This window comes from Eleutherodactylus coqui, chromosome 5 (genome assembly GCF_035609145.1).
Source record: "Eleutherodactylus coqui strain aEleCoq1 chromosome 5, aEleCoq1.hap1, whole genome shotgun sequence".
In the NCBI taxonomy this organism is placed as follows: Eukaryota; Metazoa; Chordata; class Amphibia; order Anura; family Eleutherodactylidae; genus Eleutherodactylus; species Eleutherodactylus coqui.
The window spans coordinates 84,715,698-84,738,243 of NC_089841.1; the positions used below are offsets into that span (position 1 = coordinate 84,715,698).

Consider the following 22,546-nt stretch of genomic DNA (forward strand, 5'->3'; position numbering starts at 1 on the left):
AAGAAATCCTCTGCCCCAGCTGTCACAGCTGTGACAGCTGTGGCAGGGGATTCTTTACTCCCAGCGGGGATGAAGAAGTCCTCTGCCACAGCTGTGACAGCTGTGGAAGGGAGTTTTTTACTCCCTGCGGGCAGTCCCCTTATCACTGAACACTGTGACAGTGCTGTCACAGTGTTCTGTGACAAGGGGACTTTCCGCAGGGAACATTTACACAGCAGTGGTGGAGAGGTGAGTGTATATATATATTTTTTTTTTTGCACAAACCACAGGTAATTTTCAGGAAAGGGCTTTTTCATCCTATTGCATTCAATGAGGCTGCCGGCAGCAACTACAGCTCCATTGAAAGCAATGCTGCACAGACCTGCATTCACGCGTGTTTGTGCACGTAAGTTGGTGCGCGGTTTTGATTGCACCTCTGTACGGCACACGCACGCGCTCATGTGAATGCACCCTTATACTGTAAAAACAGGCAGCTACACTGCTTCTGCAGCTCAAGAATTGTAGAAATAGCTTAGCTAGCTATTCTACACTGTATTTGTAACTACCGTTCGCTTCTATGGGAGTTACGGTAGCTGTATGACCAGTCCCCTAAGCTCTTTCCATGGTTCCAACACCCCCACCACTACACACGGGGCAACCAGAACTCAAGATAGGTGTGGGTCCCAGAGGCAGAACCAGTATTTATTAGATATCCTGTTGATATGCCATAAAAGTCTGAGATAGGAATACCCATTTAGGGTCTCTAAAAGATGAGAGGCAGTAATATTCTATTATTTCTATGGTCATCCAACATTTTGGATGACCTTTTTCTAGCAACAGTCTCCAGTTTCCAGTAATAGTGAAACATTTTATTACTAATATCATATTCCAGAATATGAAATCTATTGATATGGAATTATGTATATAAGCAGGTCTAATCCAATAACATTAAGTAGGATGTTTCATTTGTCTCGTTCCCTAAAATATCGCTGAGAATACACAGGAGGCATTCCAGGATGTTGTGGAGGATATAAACAGCTGAAATTGCACATACCCTTTGTATCTTAGGAACATAATTTAGAAACAGAGGACAACTTGATTGAACAGTCGTTCTTTATAATGTAATTGTTTTTGCAAAAAACACCAAAGAAGACTTTCCAATGATGAAATTACAGTCCTATTATTTAATAAAAGGAGGCTTTTAGGCAAGCCGCAAGACGGTGCCAATGCTACACGTCTGTCCAAAAGACTTACAGATCAATCAGAATTTGGTCCATTGATTCTTAAGTAGGAAATGTTCCTGTAGGCATTTTTTCAACAGTACATAAAAAACGTACATATTTCTTTCTGACGTTAATACTCGAAGTGCAATTTTTCACTGAGAGTTTTCAACCATGTTCAATCAAATATGACAGGTATTTCACAATACCTTTGATATACGGTACAACACTACCTGTCCTTGTCTTTCTTCCAACCTGGTAAAAAGTTCTAGACTAAGGCTAAATATACAGCATTATGTTACAAGTAATTCATCATTTTACTTTAAATGCACAAAGTCTCTGCTAAATATATTTGTAAGCCCCATGGGTGCTGCATCATCATGTTTTCTAGGTTCTTAGACAGGGTATCTCAAAAGTATGGGAACACCCATAGAGCAAGAAAACTTTTTAGCAGCCAGTGGTCCAATTTTGCATACAAGCTACAGTGGAAGGAGAAACCTGTTAGGCCATGTTGCCAACAGGATGGCCATTTTGAATGCTGCCATCTTTGATTCAACTCTTATTTTTTTCCATTGGGAAAATGGATGTGGGATATATCAAACCAGCAGTGAATTTTACCAGAAAAACAATAGTGAGCTTCATTTTGGTTCAAAAAGATTTTATTAGGACATTCAATACAATGACATAAAAGCAGGACGCCCCAGAAGGCTTCACATGAACTCAAATACACATTGGAGAGTAAACAACCACCCCACCACCACCACCACACCCTCAAGCAAGTGGAGTCATAATTCACAATGTCCTAGGTTTTGTATTTACAAATGCTTAACTAACCTAACAAAAAAATTAAGATAGAAACACAGCAGAAAAAACAACCGGTAGGTAGGGTGAGGGTTCATGGCCCCTCCAGAAGGGAAGAAATAAAAGAAGGTGTGCTTCATTTTAATATAATTTGCTTTTAATTTAAATTAAAGGGGTGATCCAGGCAAAATTAATTTTTGCAAATCTGCAGAGCCTGCCAGAAAAACATAAGATAAATCATATGTAGAGGTGCACTACAGAGAATAGCCTATAGGGGGCAACAGACAGGCATTCTGGTCCCTGAGAAAAGGGAAAACGCCCATAGGTGTGGTCAGGAAGTTGGATATAAGGGTACATTCCTGCTACACACAGGGAGATGTTGGCTGAGAGAACCAGAGAGGACCTGTGCAGCAGAGCTAAGCTGCCGCAGGCTGGTGGCCTAGGAAAGGCCAGAGCCTGACAGGGGTGACCACCCTAACCTCAACACCCAGGTGGGGTGTGTATGTGGACTTTTATGTTTTGTTGAAGAAACGTTATATGGACTCTGTTTACGTTGGTTGTACTGTGAATAAAGACTGGCAGGAGCCAGGTTCAAAGGAAATCCGCGTCTCCAGAGAGTAATTGTACGTGGTCGGTGCCCATTCTGGTCTGAGAGTTGGCGATCCGCAGGCATCCCGCTTGCTTACACATACTTACCTGATTCATTGCTGCTCCTTTTTCACTATCAGTGCCTTGCTGCTTTCTAATACCTGTTGCAGAAGCGATGATGTCTTCTTAATGGAACAAGTTGACCACTACAGCTAATCACTGACTGAAGTGAGCTGGTGATTGGCTGCAGCAGTCATATGTCTCTATTTTTGGTGTTTCTTTTCAAAATGCCGCTTTTTATTCAGCATCAAAGTTAGAGCACTATGAAAATAACAAATCTCTCAAGCCATACGGATCTTTAATTGTTTCATTTCTTTGGTCCTACAAAATTGTTTGGCTCTTCCTGTGCCCTAAAAAAATCAAAAAGTATAATAGGATTCAACAAATGACAAGAAATATGCCAAAAATTAAGTATATGAACTGCTTAACTGCCATACTGGAGGTTTCCAGTTCTTAAGGGTAGATGCAAGCACATATATTGGACATTATATATGTATTTTGCACAATATTCATTGATGACTCGTCTTCCCTTTTAACCCACTCACAGACATATGGTCTTTGCTGTAGGGTACTCCCCAAATCATGGTCCCAAGGATATTTTCTTTTCTTAGAAATTGAACTACAGCAACCAGTAGGTGAGCTTGATGCCTGATCCAAGGTAGAGCCAAAAGGTATGATTATCGACAGATAAAGAAAAAGTCACTAATTTAGCAAAGGGACAGAAGCCAGTAACTCATATATTATAACAAGAATGAAACATGGGAACAAGGAATGTAGTGAAAGGGTCAAATTCAGGAACCTTAAGAAATGCAAAGGATCAAAGGCAAACACAAGGCATAGAGAAACTCAAGAAATGTCTAGGAACTTGAGGTTGCTAATATCAAATAGGAAAATGTAATGCAATGTCCATTAAAATATATCCTCGGCCTTCCAATCTGACTCAGTTCTATCTTCCTTAGCGCTCAGTCAGACGGGCGTTTTTAGTTGTGCATGTTTTTTGCATTTGCGATTCGCATCTATTAGAACCCATGTTTTTGAATGGCAGCAATCACATGTCTAATTTTAACCTGCGCAAAAAATTGGCAGCGGTAAAAAAAAATAGGACAACAAATTACAAAATGCAACTAACAGAGTTATCAGGATTCTTTGAATGTGAAACCACTGGATGCTGTCACATCAAGGGGTTTCACCTTGTGGTCAATGGGGCCGGTGGCAGCCCCATTGACAACATACAGACAAAATCACGATCCTCTGCCACAGCTGTGACAGTTGTGTTCGAGGATTTCTTCATCTCCACGGGAAGTCCCCTCATCACTGAGCACTGTGACAGCACTGTCACAGTGTTTAGTGACAAGGGGACTCCTCGCGAGAATGAAAAATTCCCCTGCTACAGCTGTCACAGCTGTGGCACAGGAGCGCGATGTTCTCCCGTTGCTTTCAATGGGACTGGTGCTTCTGCAGCCAAATTGAAAGCAATGGGCTGACGGCAAGCCCTGCAGTGATTTTAGGGAAAGGGCTTTAAATATAAGCCCTTCCCTGAAAATTATCCCTAGAATGTGTAATATACTCACCTCTCTGCCACTTCAGGGGCTCAGGCACGTCTAGCCATTTGGTCTTTCTGAACTGCTCTGAAGTTCTTTCAGCAGGCAGGGATTTTTAATCCCTGCCTGCTGAAAGGGCTGTCTCTGATTGGCTTTGCGCTCAGCCAATCATAGGCAGCACTCAGCCATTCATTGAATTCAATGAGTGACTGAATTCAATGAATGGCTGAACACTGCTTCTGATTGGCTGAGTGCAGGGACCAATTACAGGCAGCACTCATCTGTCATTCAATGGCTGAACACTGCCTCTGATTAGACACAGAGCTCAGCCAATCAGAGGCAGCACTTTCTGGAGGCAGGGATTTTCAATCCCCAGCCACCAGAAGAGAGATGAACACTGCCAGAGACGGAGCGAAGAGCCGGTCAGAGCTTCTAGGTGAGTTTCCTTTTTTTTCTACAGTTAGGGATATTTTTTAAGGGAAGGGCTTATATTTAAAGCCCTTCTCTGAAAATCACTGCAGGGGTTGATGGCAGCCCATTGCTTTCTGGGGCTGCAGAAGCTCCGGCCACATTGAAAGCAACAGGAGAACATTGCGCTCTGCCATCGATCCTCTGCCACTGCTGTGAAAACTGTGGCAGGGGATTTCTTCATCCCCGTGGGGATTCCCCTTGTCACTAAACACTGTGACAGTGCTGTCACCGTGTTCAGTGATGAGGGGACTTCCAGCGGAGATGAAGAAATCCCCTGCCACAGTTTTCACAGCAGTGGTAGAGGATCGTGATCTTCTCTGTATGTTGTCAATGGAGCCGCCGCTGCTGCCGCCAACCCCATTGACCACAATGTGAAGCCCCTGGATGTGACAGCATCCAGGGGTTTTACATCCAAGGAATCCCCTGCTTAAGCTGTCACAGCCACAGCAGAGGATAGCGATGACACCACACTTTATGTGTGAATTTTGAATGGACCTAAGTGCGATTTTTTTCAACTGTGCTGCCTCTTCGGTCATGCAAATCTGTTGACGCATGCGGTTTGCGTTTTTTTCACGCAACTAAATGTGCAACAAAAAACGCCCATGTGACTGAGCCCTTAAGGGTTTATTTTTTTATAAACAGCAGGAAATTGTGAAAAAAAATAAGGAAAATAAAACTGCAACAGAAACACACACTTCAGCACTCACACACATTTAATATCTGACTAAAAATGCACAATTGTTGGTTATACTAATTGAATAAAAATGCAAGGCTCTTAGCACACATTTTAATCAAAACATTTGGGCCAATTCGCTATGCTTCACCCATTGTCCTAGGTGCTTCAGTGAGAGTATATACCCAGGTATCCTGTTTTTTTTGTTTTTTTTTACCAAAAAGGGAGGTGTCCTTAGAGTTAGGAACCCATTCGATAGGGTCGTAGCGAATGGGCCCACATGTTTTGATCTAAATGTGTTCTAAGAACCTTGCATTTTTATTAATATAAACAAGAGAGTTTTGCAATTTTATTCAGATATTAAATGTGTATGAGCGCTGGATCACGTGCTTCTGTTACTGTATTTGTTGCAGCCATGTCTGACATGCATCATCACATTCAATTTGTTGTAAGTGCTGACTTTGTTTTTTGTATGCAATAAAACAATATATACTCAGCAGCCCCCCCCCCCCTCCCTACCAGCACTGCATCTCCTATTCTCCTTGCCAGCTCTGTTTACAAGCAGATGGTGAAGGTCTGTATACAGACTAACCACTACATCCAATCGCTGTTCACTGCTGAGGCCTGTGATTGGCTGCAGTTGCTAGTGTGTATACAGAATATAACTGATATGCGTCGTTGCAGCTGTTGGGATCAGAGCAGTGAGTATATTTTCTTTTATTGTTTTTCTTGATTGCCTGCTTTTTTTTTTAGTTTTTAAATTAATCAGAAAACCCCTTTAACCAGACACCAGTTTACAAGTAGAATCAGAAATGATAAAATATATCAACAATCTGAATTTAGTTTCTAGTAAAATGGTAAGAAAGACAATGTTTGGCCCTCATATGTGCAGAAATGTATTGTTGAAGGGGTTAGAAGCCAGAGCTGAGTGTTTGTAGGGATGGTGCTGGCAGAAGCTTTGCCTTACTTGAGCTTAAATTTGGTCTAAAATCGTATGAACAGATGTTTGGGAAGATAACAGGATATTTAGTAAGAGAGATTAAGGGCACTATTCTGCTCAAATGTTCCATAGCTTCTGTGCACAGACGCCCACAAACAGGCTTCTGCACCTGGTGACCTATTTTTATTGAAACGCTACAGAAGAAGAACCAATGAGCAGGATACTTTTTTTTGACAGATCTACGATATTCTTGTCCATCTTCATATTCCATTGAGCAGGAAATTGTTCCGTGCTGTAGACACGTCATTCTGTATAAACATATTTCCCATGTATTCTTTGGCAGACGGCACTGCAAGTTACTATGAAGGGTTAATGAGACAGTGACATAGTAAAATGATACTGGGAACGCGTATATATGACGGAGGTAAATGGGCCAGATGTTGTGTAATATCAAAACAGAAAGCAGAGGGTTGGCTACATGTCTGGATTTTCCTTATCCAGATAATAGTAGTTGCACGTAAAACCATGATCTTTTTTTAACTGACTGCACAGTCTAGTGGAGGAATGGAGACGCGCAAGGGATAAAGAACACTTCATATGTAGAGAAACTAAATGTCAACTGTCCATACGAAGCAAACACTGAATGTGATGTCTGCCTTATGTACGTACCGTTACTATGCAGTTGGATACAATGTATTGTTCCCAGTTAGCCTCCGTTTCCAGCTGGTGAGAGGATGACAGTACTGTAGTGATGTTCAATCATATTCATAAAAAGATCCCGATTCCCTACTTAATCTTACATAGAACTTCTGGAATGATTTAGATGCAGAATTAAATAAATGCTACTTTTATAAGCTTTCTACCTGTACTTTAGTATTAGATTACCTTACAGAATTATAAAGCATTTCCCCCATCTTGTTAAAAAGCTATGAGTCTCCTGATACTGTTCTCTGCTGGGGGCCAGAGAGTATAAAGCGCCATGATATTCTGCAGCACTTTACAAATTAGAGGAAAGATCTACATACATACCCTGTTTCCCTGAAAATAAGACATACCCTGAAAATAAGACAGCATGATTTTCCAGAATTTTTGAGGCTGCAAAATGATTTTTCAGGCTTTTTGAGGATGTCTGAAATATAAGCCCTACTCCAAAATTAAGCCCTGCTAGCAGTTAGTTTAAAAAGTCAATTTAAATAGTGTCCAGGGAGCTATACATGTAAAAAGTTAAACCTTTTTGAACAAAAATTTATATAAGACACTGTCTTATTTTTGGGGAAACACGGTAGTAACAAAGAAATTAGCAATGTTTAATTCAGTGTTTAGTTCCGTCCAAATTAGTTCAATCGGAACTTCATTAATACCCTTAAAACTTCTGTATAGCATAAAAGTCTTGTATAACATTTTTAGGTCACCTAGGAGTGTATCTAAGTACTTTTGAGCTGTTTTTCAGGCAAAGTTAAAGAGGAAAAAAAGGAAAAGAAGTAAAAGAAGAAAGAAAAAGGGGAAGAAAGAAAGAAGAAAGAAAACAGAAAGGAAGGAAGAAGAAATTTTCTTTTTATTTCTTTTTTGCCTTCTTTTTCAATCTTTTTTTCTTTTAGTGAATTCAGCAGACAAACATCCCAAGGTTCAGGTTAGCAATGAACCAAAATTTAAGCAAAGTTCAACCTGAAACAGGGTTCTACTATTTCAGTTCGCTCAACACTGGTATAGGGGTGACACGAGTAGTAACACTGCTTTTTCTGTACAACACTCCAGCCATGTTTCATACTTAATTGGGAAGTACATCACAGAAGGGTAAATAAAAAATTAAAAACAATTACAGAAAATGGCCGTTACTTACTGACTGAGGAGTGCATATAGATGCATCCTCCTCTCACCATGCAGGTAGCTGACTACCAAATGGAGGAGCCAATAACACCTGTGCAGGACACTGATAAGACAACCAGTCACACTGCCTCCTGATAATGAGGGGGGTGGATGCTTGGTGTAAACTCCCACACATAGTGGATACAGGGTGCCAGACCATTCTGATATATGTAGTTCACCATGCAGACCAGCAACCTATTAATGACGCCATGATAATTCGGCGGGTTGCCCTGCATTTCCTTCAGTGAACCACATTGGTACTGCCACCCTGGGCTCCCCCTGGAGTCTTAATGCCACGCTGCATGTGAATGATAGATAATAAATGCAAGGCATTGGTTGAATGTTGGCCAAGATACATGAGCCCACTAACCACTTCACGGTTCCTTGTGTTGAAGTGGGTCCCTACACTAATATAAATGCATCACAGAAGGGGAAATGAAGAATTAAAAACAATCACAGAAAATGGCCGTTACTTACTGAGTGAGGGGTGCATATAGATGCATCCTCCTCTCACCATGCAGGTAGCTGACTACCAAATGGAGGAGCCAATAACACCTGAGCAGGACACTGATAAAACAGCCACTCACACTGCCTCTTGATAATGAGGGGGTGGCTGCTTGGCGTTCACTCCCACATTGGGAAGTACACATGATTGTGCATGAGCCAGAATATGTCCGCAGTATGTACATTCATGAGGTGCTTTTGAGTGCATGAAGTGGGGGATTACTGGTATCAGCAGAATGAAGAACACCAGTAGGGTGGTAGACAGAGATGACAAAGGAGATATAGGGCAGTGCAGCACGGTGGAGAGCTTTGTGGATGAGACTGATGAGTTTAAAGGGAAGCTGTTATCAACTATAAACACCATAAACTGAGTTATGATGCTTATAGTTTAGGTGATGTAGAGTCCAAGGAGCCTCTTCAGCGTGTTTTTTTACATTCACGCAACAATGCCACATGTGAATGGCTTCAAATACGGCAATTAAGATTGGGAGATGATAGGGTCAAAAAATTAATTCATGCGAATATACGACGTACGGTCGAACGTATAAATGCATACAGTTGTGTGAAGAAGTCCTAAGGCCAACAAGTGGAGCATGCTGAGGCGGAGGTGGTGGTCCACAGTCTTAAGTGCTGCAGACAGATAAAGCCCAATTTCAAAACAATTGCCTACACAACCTAAGGGCTCTTTCCCATGAGCGAAAATCGGCTGGTGTTTTCATGGCCGGCCGATATACCCTAATATCTAGGCGTAGAAGCTTGTGAACGGGCGCACAAATCTAACTCTGTGCTCCCGTTTACATGGCATGGGCCCCAGGGCACCATGTCATCGCCCTTTTCCCCTCCCTCCCCCTCGCAGGCTCCCTCTGCTCTCCTCCCCACTCGTTCTTGGCAATGAGAGGGGGTGAGACAGGGGCGGAGCTAAGCCCCCACCTATCCCGCCTCCTCCCATTGATAGCTATGGACAAGGGGAGGGGAGAGGGTGGGAGCTTAGCTCTGCCCCTCCCCTTGTCTGCAGCAAGCAATGGGAGGAGTCAGGATTGGGTGGAGCTTTGCCCTGCCCCCTTCCATTGCAAAGAAGGAGGGGGGAGGAGAAAAGAGGTGAGCCTGCGAGGGGGGGAAAGAGAGCAGAGGGAGGGAGTTTAGCAGCCACGCTGCTAAACTCCCTCCCATCTCTGGCCACTGCCATGGGCTCCCATAGGAGCCCATGTAGCGGCCAACGTATTCCGGCCCAAAAGATAGTTCCAGGACTATCTGTTGGGCCTGACGTAAAAACGCCGGTTGCTATATTGGCGTGGCCGAGCGCTTTTACGTCTCAGGAATACAGCCATAGGATCTGATTCACTGGAATCCAATGCATCAGATTACAGCATATATCAGCCGGCCGTAAAAACGGACGGCCAACATACACTCATGGGAAAGAGCCCTAAACCTGTATTATGGACACAAATTCACTGAGGCCTAATATATATATATATATATATACTGGGCCAATCAGGAAGCACTTCACAGAAACAGAACTGCATGTCCCAATGTTTTTATTATTGTTTAAAATTTCTTTAAAAGTTCAGGAAGTTTACAGTATGGGTTTCATCTGATTCTTGCAAAAACCTTTTCGCAAGGACAATTTGCTATTTAAGGAGATAGAAAAATATCCACCCCATGTGGCAGATATAATGATGAATAAACCGTCTTGTCACACAGAAAATTAAAACTAAAAAACAGTGAATTAGTTCTTTTAACAACCTGACACTCGGGAACAAGATGATATGCCAGGATTTAAGTAAAACTAATTTCAAAGATTTTTTTGGGGACTATGATATTGATGACCTATCCTCAGAACAAGCCATTATTATCATATCATCAGTGGTCCACCTGTCAGGAACCCTGCCAATAAGCTGAAGTGGTGCAGGATCAGTGAAGGAGTATCAAGGTCAGGGTGCGGGCAGACGAGCGTAGGCGTATTTACGTTCGCACGAGCGCAACGTATAATCGCCCGAGCGATCGTTTTTCACCGATCACGACCAGAGCTAGAAAGCGTATTTTCGTTTGTTCCTACTTTGCAAACGGTCTTTTCGGCGATCGAATATGCGTTGGCGCGTATTTCGGTCGCATATGTTCCGTTTTTTTTCGAATTGCCGTTTTTACGCGCCGTAAAATCGCCCATGTGAATGAATACATTCGAAACCATTGCCTCAGATGGTCACGTATATACGTTTGGTCGCAAAAACGCGCCGTTTATGCGCTCGTCTCAGTGAGATCTTTGTTACCCTTCCTGTGCCATTTCCGTAATTTCCAGCAGGACTGCTTCGTCTGGTCACTACCCTTTTCCATTGACTTTCACGTCTCCCAGTGTGTCTGTCCATATGATCTTTTGGTCTGTGATTAGATAGCCTTGAAAAGGGACAAGTCAGATGCAACATAGATATTGTTGTCCATTATGTCCTACAATACTGTATGCATTAACCCTTTCCAATCCAATTTGTATTCTGGTTTTCCTAGGGGGCTTACTCTTTTTCTGCCACTATACAACAGCGCTATATGCTGGCTAAAGCCAGTACTGCATGAGGTGAAGCATGAGGTTCCGACAGCAGAGAAGCTGGCAATATACAGTAAGAGAACCCCGACGGACATCTTCCAACATCACAGCTGTACAGCCTTAAATCATAATGTCTTCAGAGGTCAGACAGTGGATTGGAAAGGGTTAAATATTTGCTTGAATGTTTCACTATTTGGTATTAAAGGGATTGGTCAACAAATAACATTCATCACACAATATAGGTGATCAATATATGATCACTGAAAAAGTGCTTGGCTATCTCCATCAGTCTCGTAAAAAGGGAATAAAAATAGTAGTGCGCATATATGGCCCCAAGTCCATTGAAGCTGGAGACTCGAGACCCCTGTTCTCGTAACTGGTGGGAGTCCTGTGAACAGGTGATAAATATTGTTATTGGCCAACCACATTATTTGCCATAGTTTTGGAATGACAAAAAAAAATAGAACCAGCAGCACTGGCATACAACCCAGTCCACTAGTGGAGCAGATCTATTTGTTCAGGACGCTAGCTCAGCCGGGACCGGACCCAGATCCGCCACGTAGCTTCATAAAAGAAGAAAGAAGGCAGCGTCCACACTGCTATGTAGAATAAAATAGACTTTATTCCCCCAGGTCCATGATGGCAACGTTTCGATCTCTACTGAGATCTTTGTCAAGCCCTTGACAACATTCTCAGTAGAGATCGAAATGTTGCCATCATGGACCTGGGGGAATAAAGTCCATTTTATTCTACATAGCAGTGTGGACGCTGCCTTCTTTCTACTTTTACTATAGTTTTGGAATGAGTTATTCAACATACACACATGAATTGGAAGTTGAAGTGTTTATGTACTTTTAGCCTTAAAGGGGCAGATTTGCTGTTGAAAATGCACGATTTTGCTGGTACAAATTACCTGAAAACTGTCTTATATGCTTTGCACTATAAGGGCGCCCACCCACTGGCGTTTTTTTTTCCCTGCGAAATTCGCAGCATTTTTTTTCTGCAGGGGTCTATGGGACTTGTAATGTTAAAATCGCGATCGCGCAAAATCGCAATTTACCGCGATTCACGGTAAATTGCGATTTTGCGCGATAGCGATTTTAACATTACAAGTCCCATAGACCCCTGCAGAAAAAAAATGCTGCGAATTTCGCAGGGAAAAAAAAACGCCAGTGGGTGGGCGCCCTAAAGGAAATGCACATTCAATTGTTGTAGACTTTTTCCAGCAAGTTAATAAAAGCGGCTTGGTTTGGTGCAAAAACTGGCGTAAAACTAAGTCAACTACCCTGTTTCCCCAAAATAAGACCTACCCTGAAGATAAACCCTACCCTGATTTTTCAGGGAGACTTTCAATATAAACCCTACCCTGAAAATAAGCCCTAGCTGCATTACATAAAAAAGGAATGCATTACCTAGCAGGCACAATCCAAGTACCTTCCGCTGCTCTCCGGAGCTCCGACGGGCGTCCTGCAGTCTTCAGGCCACAGAAGATCACATCCTGCTTACCGTATTCATAAATTCTATCTCTAGGAAGCGATGGCTCTGATTGGTTCTCAAGTACTGCTCAGCCAATCAATGCAGCGCTCAATGAACCAATGCGATGTATGTGATTGGTTCATTGAGCACTGCATTGATTGGTTGAGCAGAGATCAAAGAATCAATCACTGACATCGCATTGTGGAGGTGGGATTTAGAAATTGACCAATCTAGGTAAATATAATAAAACATCCCCTGAAAATAAGACCTAGCGCATCTTTTGGGGCAAAATTTAATATAAGACAGGGTCTTATTTTCAATCAACAATGTAAAGAATAAGCAGCACCACACTGTCCGTACACCAATCTGGTTTGGGAGTACTTGCCGTGCACGCCACAATCCGGATACCAAAGATCCACAAATGCATAATCCAAAATGGTAAAGGACGGGCAGCACCAGGCAGCCTAGGCGTGACAAAGACCGCAGTGAGGCGGTCGAAACGTTGCTGTTGGACATGTTAGATACTTTTTACTGAATAAAGTATGGAAACTATGTGACCTGTGCCTACTTGATCTATTGGATTCCCTGGTGCTGCCCGTCCTTTATCATTTAGGGTCTTATTTTCAGGGAAACACGGTAAGGCCTTAGTCAGACGGGCGTTTTTTCGCGCGATTAGCGCATGCGTCTGGCGATTTTTTAAAACCATTGCCTTGCAATGGTATCGGACACATGAGCGCTTTTTATGCGCTCGTCCGATAAATTATAGAACAGAAATCGCAGATCGCACCTATCTGCGATTCCTGTTCTCTTCTCTATATGCGCTCAATGGGGCCGGCGGCAGCAGCGCCGACCCCACTGAGAACATATACTAGAACATATACTAGAGTGAGAGCTGCCTCTGATTGGCTCAGCGCTGAGCCAATCAGGGGCAGGTCTGACTCACACCCCCTTCACACCCACTGCAGGCCGGCCGGGCTGAACTCCGTCTGCCGGGACAAGGTGAGTATATATATTTTTTTTATTTTTACACATTTCTGGATGAATTGCAGGGAAGGGCTTATATATTTAAGCCCTTCCCGACAATTCATCCCACGCTCGCCCGCAGCGCATTGCTTTCAATGGAGCCGGCTGTATTGCCGGCTCCATTGAATTCAATGCGCTGGACAGCTCCGGCCCGTTTCTAATGAAACGCGGCTAGGAGCAGATTTTTCGGGCGATTTTTTTTTTGGCCCCGGTCACGCGATTTGCGGATGCGCATCCGTCATGCGATCCGCAAATCGCGCAAAAAAAACGCCCGTGTGACTAAGGCCTAATACTGTAGGTGGTTTAAATGAAGAGAAGATAGTCTAAAAATGTGTCAAATTTATCATCCAACTTAAGCAATTGTGATAAATGCATTGGCACATTTTATGTCTGTCTAAATTTGAACGGTCTAATTAGATAGTATTAGTAAATCTGGCCTATTATGTGAAAATGGGGCATATTTACTTTGATCAACGCCAGTCTAAGTAAAACTGTGTGCCCAGATAAGAGACACAAATGTATTAGGAGGCACAAGCTAGGCTAGTACTACTCACTTTTTGAAACACTCGTTTTCGCAACTTTTTTTGTGCACCAAAACAAGCTCAATGGTGGAAAGTTACAACACTTACCCATATGCTCTCTAACTTTATACATACACCATCTAGCTGATTATTCTGTCATGCTTTTTTTCACAATTTCATCACTTTTTTAAAAAGCGGCGGAACCCAGCACAAAGTCGCGAAAAGTCTTGCAAACTAGCAGTCTTCTCTGTTGCCTTCGGGATATACTGAGCAGAGTTGCTTTGATAAGAGAACTAAGACTACAAATATCAATTCATTATGAATATAGTAGTTGGAGGTTGCCCAACCCTTTGGATATCGGTGCGCGCAACCGAAGCAGCATTCATCCAAGGCATATTTCATACTTATGTAACAATACCGTGCAAACAGCTGCAGAAATTCTGTTACAGTATTTATATATTTCCCTATTCAACTTTTTTCTATTCATCTGCAAATGAATAGAAAGCTTTCCAACTTCTGTGCTTTCAATGAGGGAATATGAAGAACTGAAGGTAAACAAGACTATGAGCAGAAATGTTTGATTATATAGGAAATAAACACACAAATATTTAGAATCTCGGCAATTAATATTTTACATAAATGGAATTATGGAGATGTAATAGATATGAATTTAATTCTACTGAGACACCAGCACATTTGTGTATTCAGAAATCACTAGTGTCATCCTGTAGTGTCCCAGAACAACATCCTGATCCCCTCCATAAATGTCATACATGTATTGTCTCATGTGGATGCACTGTGCAAAGCTGTTATGTCATTTTCTGTATGTGTATTGCACAGCTGCAGAATCGGAAGGGTTAACTGTATTAAAATCAATGCCTGTCAGCTTTGTCTGCTGAATGTATCTTTTCTCATATGTCATGTTATACAAGTGAAGAGATAAATAGGAGTGCCTGAGAGCGGGAAAGAGTTCCATCTTGTTTACTTGAGAGTGCTAACACAGAGCCACATGGAAGCACCTTTAGCTTCCATGTTGGTGAAGATGGAGTAAGAAGAGCAACTTCCAGTAGCGTCTGGAGATTGGATGTGAGTGGAGTGAGTCCCTTCCAGAGAGAGAGAGAGAGAGAGAGAGAGAGAGCACTACCCCAGTTTACTAAAACAGGTACCTATTCACAACACAGACATTTTTCCTGTACGGCTGTCGATCATTAGGATCACCGCACAGAGGTACGTAATTGTGACACCCATGTGGATGCTGTGCGGAGTGCATCTAGGTTAAGCCATCGTTCACATTGGCGCTGGACACACCTGTGCTGTGATTTAAAAAGCTGTGCAGCCTTAGTCTTCGGTGTGTTGATTTCTTCAGCAAAATTGCACAGTTCATTGCGCGGGTATCAGGCGCACCTTCATAGGCTTGTATGGTGCCTTTGGTGTGCAAATGTGCACCAAAATATATTATGATGTGGAGGTTTTTTTGCATGTGCGCAAAAGTGAGAATTAAACTATTGAAAGCAATGGATTCTATTCTCTGCATATTGTGATCGTCTGAAGAGGTCCTCAGGGCAGCGCATGCAGGCCAGTTCATATATGCACCTAACACCCTTTCCTTGGATTGAAAGACTATCAGATCCTCTGGTCGCTCCCTCAGCATAGCACTGCTCCACGGTCAACAGCCGATGCCATGTCTATACACACTGCACTAGCAGAAAATTGGTACCGGGCACCTCTTTATAGGACTTTCCACATGATGGCTGCTGGCCCTCCACCACATTGTCACACGGGACTGCAAACCAATAAGAGACCTTTCCATTAACGATCAACTCTGCTTGTATCGAAGTTCCCTCGTATAGCCATCTTTAATTATACAGTCTGCATCACTGTAGCTAGATAGTGTTGGAGGGCAGAACCTAGTGCAGCCGGGACCCAATGGAGCAACTAAGCTGCTATCATCTTTAAGATGGAAGCAGAGCACTGGTTTCCCCTCTTACAATAGAATTATATAGTCCACTGACTGGCCTGTCCATACTAATGTGACCCACCAAACGTGTCATGTCATTTCTGGTATTCTACTGACACTGATCAAGCATCTAATAGGTGAATAGTTAGGCCTCATGTCCACGGCACGCGTAGATCCTGTGCAGGGAATCTCGCATGGAATCCAGCCCTGCCTGCCGCCAGTGAGCCCTGCTTACCAGCATTTTCCCGGCATCGGCGTCTGTGCGGTTTTCTACACTTTCGGGTTCGCTGTACTGTGCATGGTCCTCACGGCTCGCCTTCAGACTTGTGCAGTACAGGTTTTTTTTTTTTTTTTTAAATCTTCTGCTTTCCCATGGATCCGCGGCACATCCACAGCGTCAGCTGCGGTTGTGCCGCAAATCGGACATCTTCCATTGACTTCAATGGAAGCTGTCCGTGCAGGAACCACTCATAAATGGAGCATGCTGCTATTTGTTTTTCAAACTAAAAGGTCCACAAATTAAATCTGCATGTTTTAATCCATTTGTGAACACCCATGCATTTATAAGGGTGGCCTGACTTGCAGATCTCCCGCACGGGTTCCGCAAATCAAATTTGCCCGTGAACATTGGGCCTTATTGTTACTAAGAATCAGACAATACGCAGTATTAGTATAGCATGATCTCCTCCTCTCTGTCAGCGTCTGCGCAAGAGCAAATCCGCATGCGGCCGCTAATCCCGGGATTAGCCAGCCATGTGGATGAGATTTCTCAGAAATCTCGTCCACACTGGACAGCAAATCCACTGCGGCTAAGCCGACAGAAGCTGCCGCTGCAGCGCGGATTTGCCGACCGCAGCATGATCTTTTTTTTTCCGCTGCAGCCGAGCTCTCCTCTATGGGAGCGCCGGCCGCAGCGGAAGAGCGAGCGGCCGAGCCGCTTCAAAGCCATCACGGGTTTTGCAGCAGTGGTTCTCCCAGCGGAAATCTCATGGTTTTTCGCTGCAGCTAAACAGCGAGATTTCCGCCGAGAATCCGCCTTGTGAGAACCCAGCCTTACAGTCTTCTTCCTGCCTCCTCTGGTTGTGTTTTTCATAGTTCTTACTAAAGTGTAAAGTTGGCAGTAAAAAAAAAGCACACAAATACAACTGTCTCCAGGTATTGTCATATTTTTCTACTGTGTTAATGTACTTTTACGTGAAGCGATAAATCATTTGCCCAAGTGAATGAAGAAACAATGACACAATTTGCTTGTTCACTGGGGCGGTCAGTTTAAACAAATATAAATCTTTTTTTTTAACAGGATCGTTCAGTCATTCAGCTTAATTGGTGTATGAACTGAACTATAAGCAATCGAATTATCATTCAATCATTGGCCGTGTTTACCCAGGAAAAGTTTCCTCGAGCTGGCCAATCAGCCAAAATGGAAGTATATTTATTCTGAGCCCGCCTGTACATGGGCACCAGTTATTGTCCTGCCTAAGGTGTTTGGTGAGGCAATGGACTCCTATCAGCTGGGTACCTGTGGGTATTTATTCTGTGTGGGGCTTATTCACTTCTACTAAACACTGTTTTATTTACATTACTCTTTCTATCTGCATTAAACATCTTCCCTTTCCTGCATCTAGGCACAGGCTAGCCCCCCTAGGTTCCTGATGTAGGGTCGCCCCTATCAGGGCAATCACCCTGATTGTAGGCATGGTCTGCCATACCAAAATCAGTTAGGAATATCATTCCCATCCCATTACCATTCTTTGCCCTATTTTGTATTCCCTGTGTTTGGTCATTTTTTTATACTAGATATTTATATTGGTCCATTGTGCACTTTAATTACATCTTGGTTTGACATGAGGGGTGCTGTAATTGTGCCCTACATGAATGTGAAAGTTAACCAGTAGATTAAAAAGGTGAAAACTTGGGTTCCTCAGTTGCTGATATATAGTAGTGGCTGAGATGGGGGAAAATATTGTTCCTGACCATTAACCCTTTATAATTTGCAACCATGAACCGCAACATTTAAATGGCTTGACATATAAGGGGGCTCCCTATGTCTCCCAAATTTCCCCCAACAACGAGATGATGAGGTGCCGTTTGGTTGCCTTGACAGCCTTGGGTCTTATAAAGGCTTCTAGGCCTGCCTTGCATTTTCCTCTATTAAGCCAATACATTGTATGCTATTCTAACATTAATCCTGGAATATCTGAGAATATAGGCTAAATATTTTTTTAATAACTGTAAATACAAAAAATGTTTTTAATTGGACCTTAAGTGGCAAGGTAATATTTCTTGCATCCTTTATCAGCAGAACACATCTTCTATCTCCGTGGGCTCCACCATCCAACCTCCTATTCGCTCCTCTCCCTGACCTGAGCATGTGGCCCTCTTGCAGTTGGCTTACGGTTACTTGCTGTTGCCAGAGTCGTTGCTCTGATGCTACACACATGCCCCATATACCAGCTGGCCTGCCCACATCCAGTGCCTTATCGCAGAGTGATGGCGGTGGGTATCAGACAGCAGCAGTCTGAGAGTGAGACCAGGCAGTGCGAGAGATTGGAGAAAAGAAAGGGCCTTTCAGGCAGCAGACTGAAGCTGCAATGAAAAGTAGCGAGACCGTGTCCCAGGGGAAAATAGGTATTTACTGTAAAGCACATTGACTGGGATTGCCTCCCTCTCCCCTGGGAACTACAACTCCCAGCAGGTCCTTCAGTTATGGTTTCCCTGCCTTTAAACTGCCATTCTGTCAGGACTTCAACAGACTAATGTGAAATGCCGCGATTATGCGCACAGGAAATTCCTGCTCTTATAACGCGGAGAGAAGAACCCATTGATTTCAATGGACTCATTCTCACTTTCTTTCTTTTTTTTTTTGCGCAAAAAAATTAGGATCTCACCTATTTTCTGCATTTTGCGCACCCATTACCTCTATAGAGGTCTATGGGAGGTGTGCAAACACACACATCTGCCCACTAAATGCAGTGCACACCCCTTGTTAGGCAAATTAGCCTTTTAAATCAGGCCAGGGTGATTCCCTCGCCCGTGTGAATGAGCGGTGCCTTTGCAAATGTGCTCGGTATTTATGCAGGCACGAGTGCGAAATACACTAGTTCACTGTGTAAAACAAATTGCGCAGGAGCGAGCAGATTACATTTCACATTCGTCTGTTTAAGCCTTCACAGTGATGGTGGGAGCACAGGAGTATTCACACGTGGTCGATTTAAGGGCTTATTCCGACGTGAGTATATCGGCCGGGTTTTCACACCCAGCTGATATATGCTATCCCTCTCTGCAGGTGGAGGAGGTGGTCTGGGCTGGGAGCACTGAACTGAGCTCCGGCCCCCCTCTCCACTGTTTGCAATGGAAGGGGGAGGAGCTAAGTGTAGCCCCACCCCTCCTATTGGAAATACTGGCGAGGGGCGGAGAGGGGGCGGGAGCTAAGTGCACTGCTCCCGGACTGGCCCACCTCCTCCCTCTGCAGAGAGACACAGCGTATATCGGCCGGGCATGAAAAACCAATATACGCACGTCAGAATAAGTCCTAAGTGCGGATCCACAGCAAAATCCACATATTTTTGGTGTGGATATGTAGCAGACGTCACCTTTCAATCAGGCAAATAGGGATATGATTATATATTATATATACAGTATTATATAAAAGTATTTATACAACTTTATATATACAAGTATTATAGCCTGTATTTATAGCGCACAGGAAGAGTGAATGGTGTGAAAAAGGAATAATGATGGAAAAGTTAGAAGGGTTTTCCATCCTCAGGATAGATAATCAATAGTTAAAGGGGTTGTCCCGCGAAAAAAAGTTGGGGTATACACTTCTGTATGGCCATATTAATGCACTTTGTAATGTACATTGTGCATTAATTATGAGCCATACAGAAGTTATTCACTTACCTGTTCCGTTGCTGGCGTCCTCGTCTCCATGGAGCCGTCTAATTTTCAGCGTCTAATCGCCCGATTAGACGCGCTTGCGCAGTCCGGTCTTCTCCCTTCTGAATGGGGCCGCTCGTGCCAGAGAGCTGCTCCTCGTAGCTCCGCCCCGTCACGTGTGCCGATTCCAGCCAATCAGGAGGCTGGAATCGGCAATGGACCGCACAGAAGACCTGCGGTCCACCAAGGGTGAAGATCCAGGCGGCCATCTTCGCAAGGTAAGTAAGAAGTCACCGAAGCGCGGGGATTCGGGTAAGTACTATCCGTTTTTTTTTTTAAACCCCTGCATCGGGTTTGTCTCGCGCCGAACGGGGGGGCTATTGAAAAAAAAAAAAAACCCGTTTCGGCGCGGGACAACCCCTTTAATCACTGGGGACTTAGGTTTTCCTAAGGATAGATGATTAAAGACCCGAGATCTCCACCCATCCTGAGAATGGTTATGCCATGTCCCCCTCTCTCACTGCACCCCCTACAGTTAGGAAGAGGATAGGTGATAAAAGTGAACGCTCGTACAACCCCTTTAAATTTTTTTCCCACTCACCCAAAAATAGCATTAAAAAAATTAAACAATAATTCATTTGTACCCCAAACGGGTCCAGCTAAAAGCTAAAGCTTGTCCTGCAGAATAACAAGCCCTCATTCAGCCATGTCTGACAAAAAATAAAATTGTTGTGAATCCTTGAATGTCGTAACATAAAAGTTGTGTATTTTTACAGTGTAAGGGCTTATTCCCACAGGCCTATGTCAGCTGGGTTTTCACGCCCTGGCCGATATACGCTGCCCCTCTGATGCATTGGATTACAATGCATCAGTGCACAGGGGCGTATCTCTGCAGTGTAAAAGCACCTGGTCGGGTGCCCCTACGTTGGCGGCAGCAGCTGCATTGACTCCTACGGTAGCCAATAACAGCTGCAGGAGAAGGGAGGTGGGAGGGAGTTTAGCATTGTAACCGCTAAACTCCATCCCCCTTCTCTTCTCCGCCGCTTACCACTGTTTGCAATGGGAGGGCCGGGACGGTAGCGGGGCTAAGCCCTGCCCCCACCCATTGCAAACAGCAGAAAGGGGCAGGAGCTCAGCACACTAGCTCCTACCCCATCCTGCCTCCTCCCCTTGCAGAGAGATGGTGAGGGGGGAGGAAAGAGTTGTCTCCCCCGCCCGACGGCGTATATGCTGCCCTGTGCATCACATGGTAGCGTATATACACTCGTGTGAATAAACCCTGAAAGTTTTGCCACAATTTGTAATGTCATAATCGTAGTGACCCACAGAATAAGGACTTATTCACACGTTCGTATATCGACAGGGGTTTTCACGCACCGAGCAGTGCACTGAGCTCCAGCCCCTTCTCCGCCCCTCACCACTATTTGCAATAGGAGGGGGCGGAACTTAGCCCTGCCCCCATCCTGGCCCTCCTATTGCAAACAGTGGCGAGGGGGCGGGAGCTCAGTGTACTGCTCTTGACCCGGCCCGCTTCCTCCCCCTGCAGAAAGGGACACCGTATATCGGCAGTGCGTGAAAACCCAGCCGATGTACGGCCATGTGAATAAGCCCTAGAGTTAACATGTCAAAACAAGACCTCTCCCAAAAAAATGACATAATAGCTTTTTTTTCATTTCACCCCATTCAGAAATTTTTTTAAGTTTTTTAGTACGTTACATGATTGTACCATTTAAAAATACAACCCGTCCCACCAAAACAAGCCTGTTCTAATTCTGCAATGGGCGAACTACTAAGCAGAGACGCTCAATGCACTACAGCAGTGGCTTCTAGAGCTAACACAGGGGGGGAATGACATCCCCAGACTCAGGGGGTCACTTATTCTCAGCCCATAAGCTTAGCTTATTTTGATGAAAAAAATATTTATAACTGTTTTTATTTGTTTTTTTTAAATAGGGAAGAAAAAAACAAAACAGAATGACAAATAGCAAGAATCTTTTCATCAAAGCAGCCTGATGAAGAGACCTAAGTAGTCCTGAACGCTGCTATTTCTCATCTTTTTAGTTAGACATTAAAAGTTATCAACAATTGAGGACTTTCTTTTCTCTTTTCCGAGAGAGGCTGCTATATACACATATATACGGTACACACGCATAATAGCAGTCTTTAATTAACCGTCATTGGGTGATTAACTGTCAGGTGACCTTCTCCTACCAGGAAGTTGAGTGCAGCGTGTGACTGTGCTGTTGAAGCGAAATCTGATATTACCGTAAATATTGCATTATATGTGTCTGTCCTGAGGCTTCTACCAAAATAGCTGCAGCCTGTAACTGTGCAGGAAAAGGTACTGATACATTGTTACGTCAGCTGATCTGCAGCGCTGCAATGCTTGCCTGTCTTACCTAATTAGTTCAAATATTAATAGTGGTGTGTGGAATGAAGCAAATCCGCCCGTAGCTAGATCACTGATCCCTGGGATCTAGTGGGCAGTGTATGCTGTGCTGCAGCATATGC

At 43.7% G+C, this 22,546-nt stretch overlaps 1 protein-coding gene across 2 annotated transcripts in view; it reads left to right on the forward strand.

The window, feature by feature from the left end:
- Window positions 1-22,338: 22,338 nt before the first annotated feature.
- RNF180 (ring finger protein 180) overlaps window positions 22,339-22,546 on the forward strand; it is a 56,896-nt gene continuing 56,688 nt past the window's right edge. Inside the window, exon 1 of one of the 2 annotated variants that reach the window (XM_066601868.1) lies at window positions 22,339-22,376. The gene's annotated coding sequence lies outside the window, so the exon portion shown is untranslated. The remainder of the gene's footprint in view (window positions 22,377-22,546) is intronic. The other variant, XM_066601869.1, reaches the window with a different exon arrangement.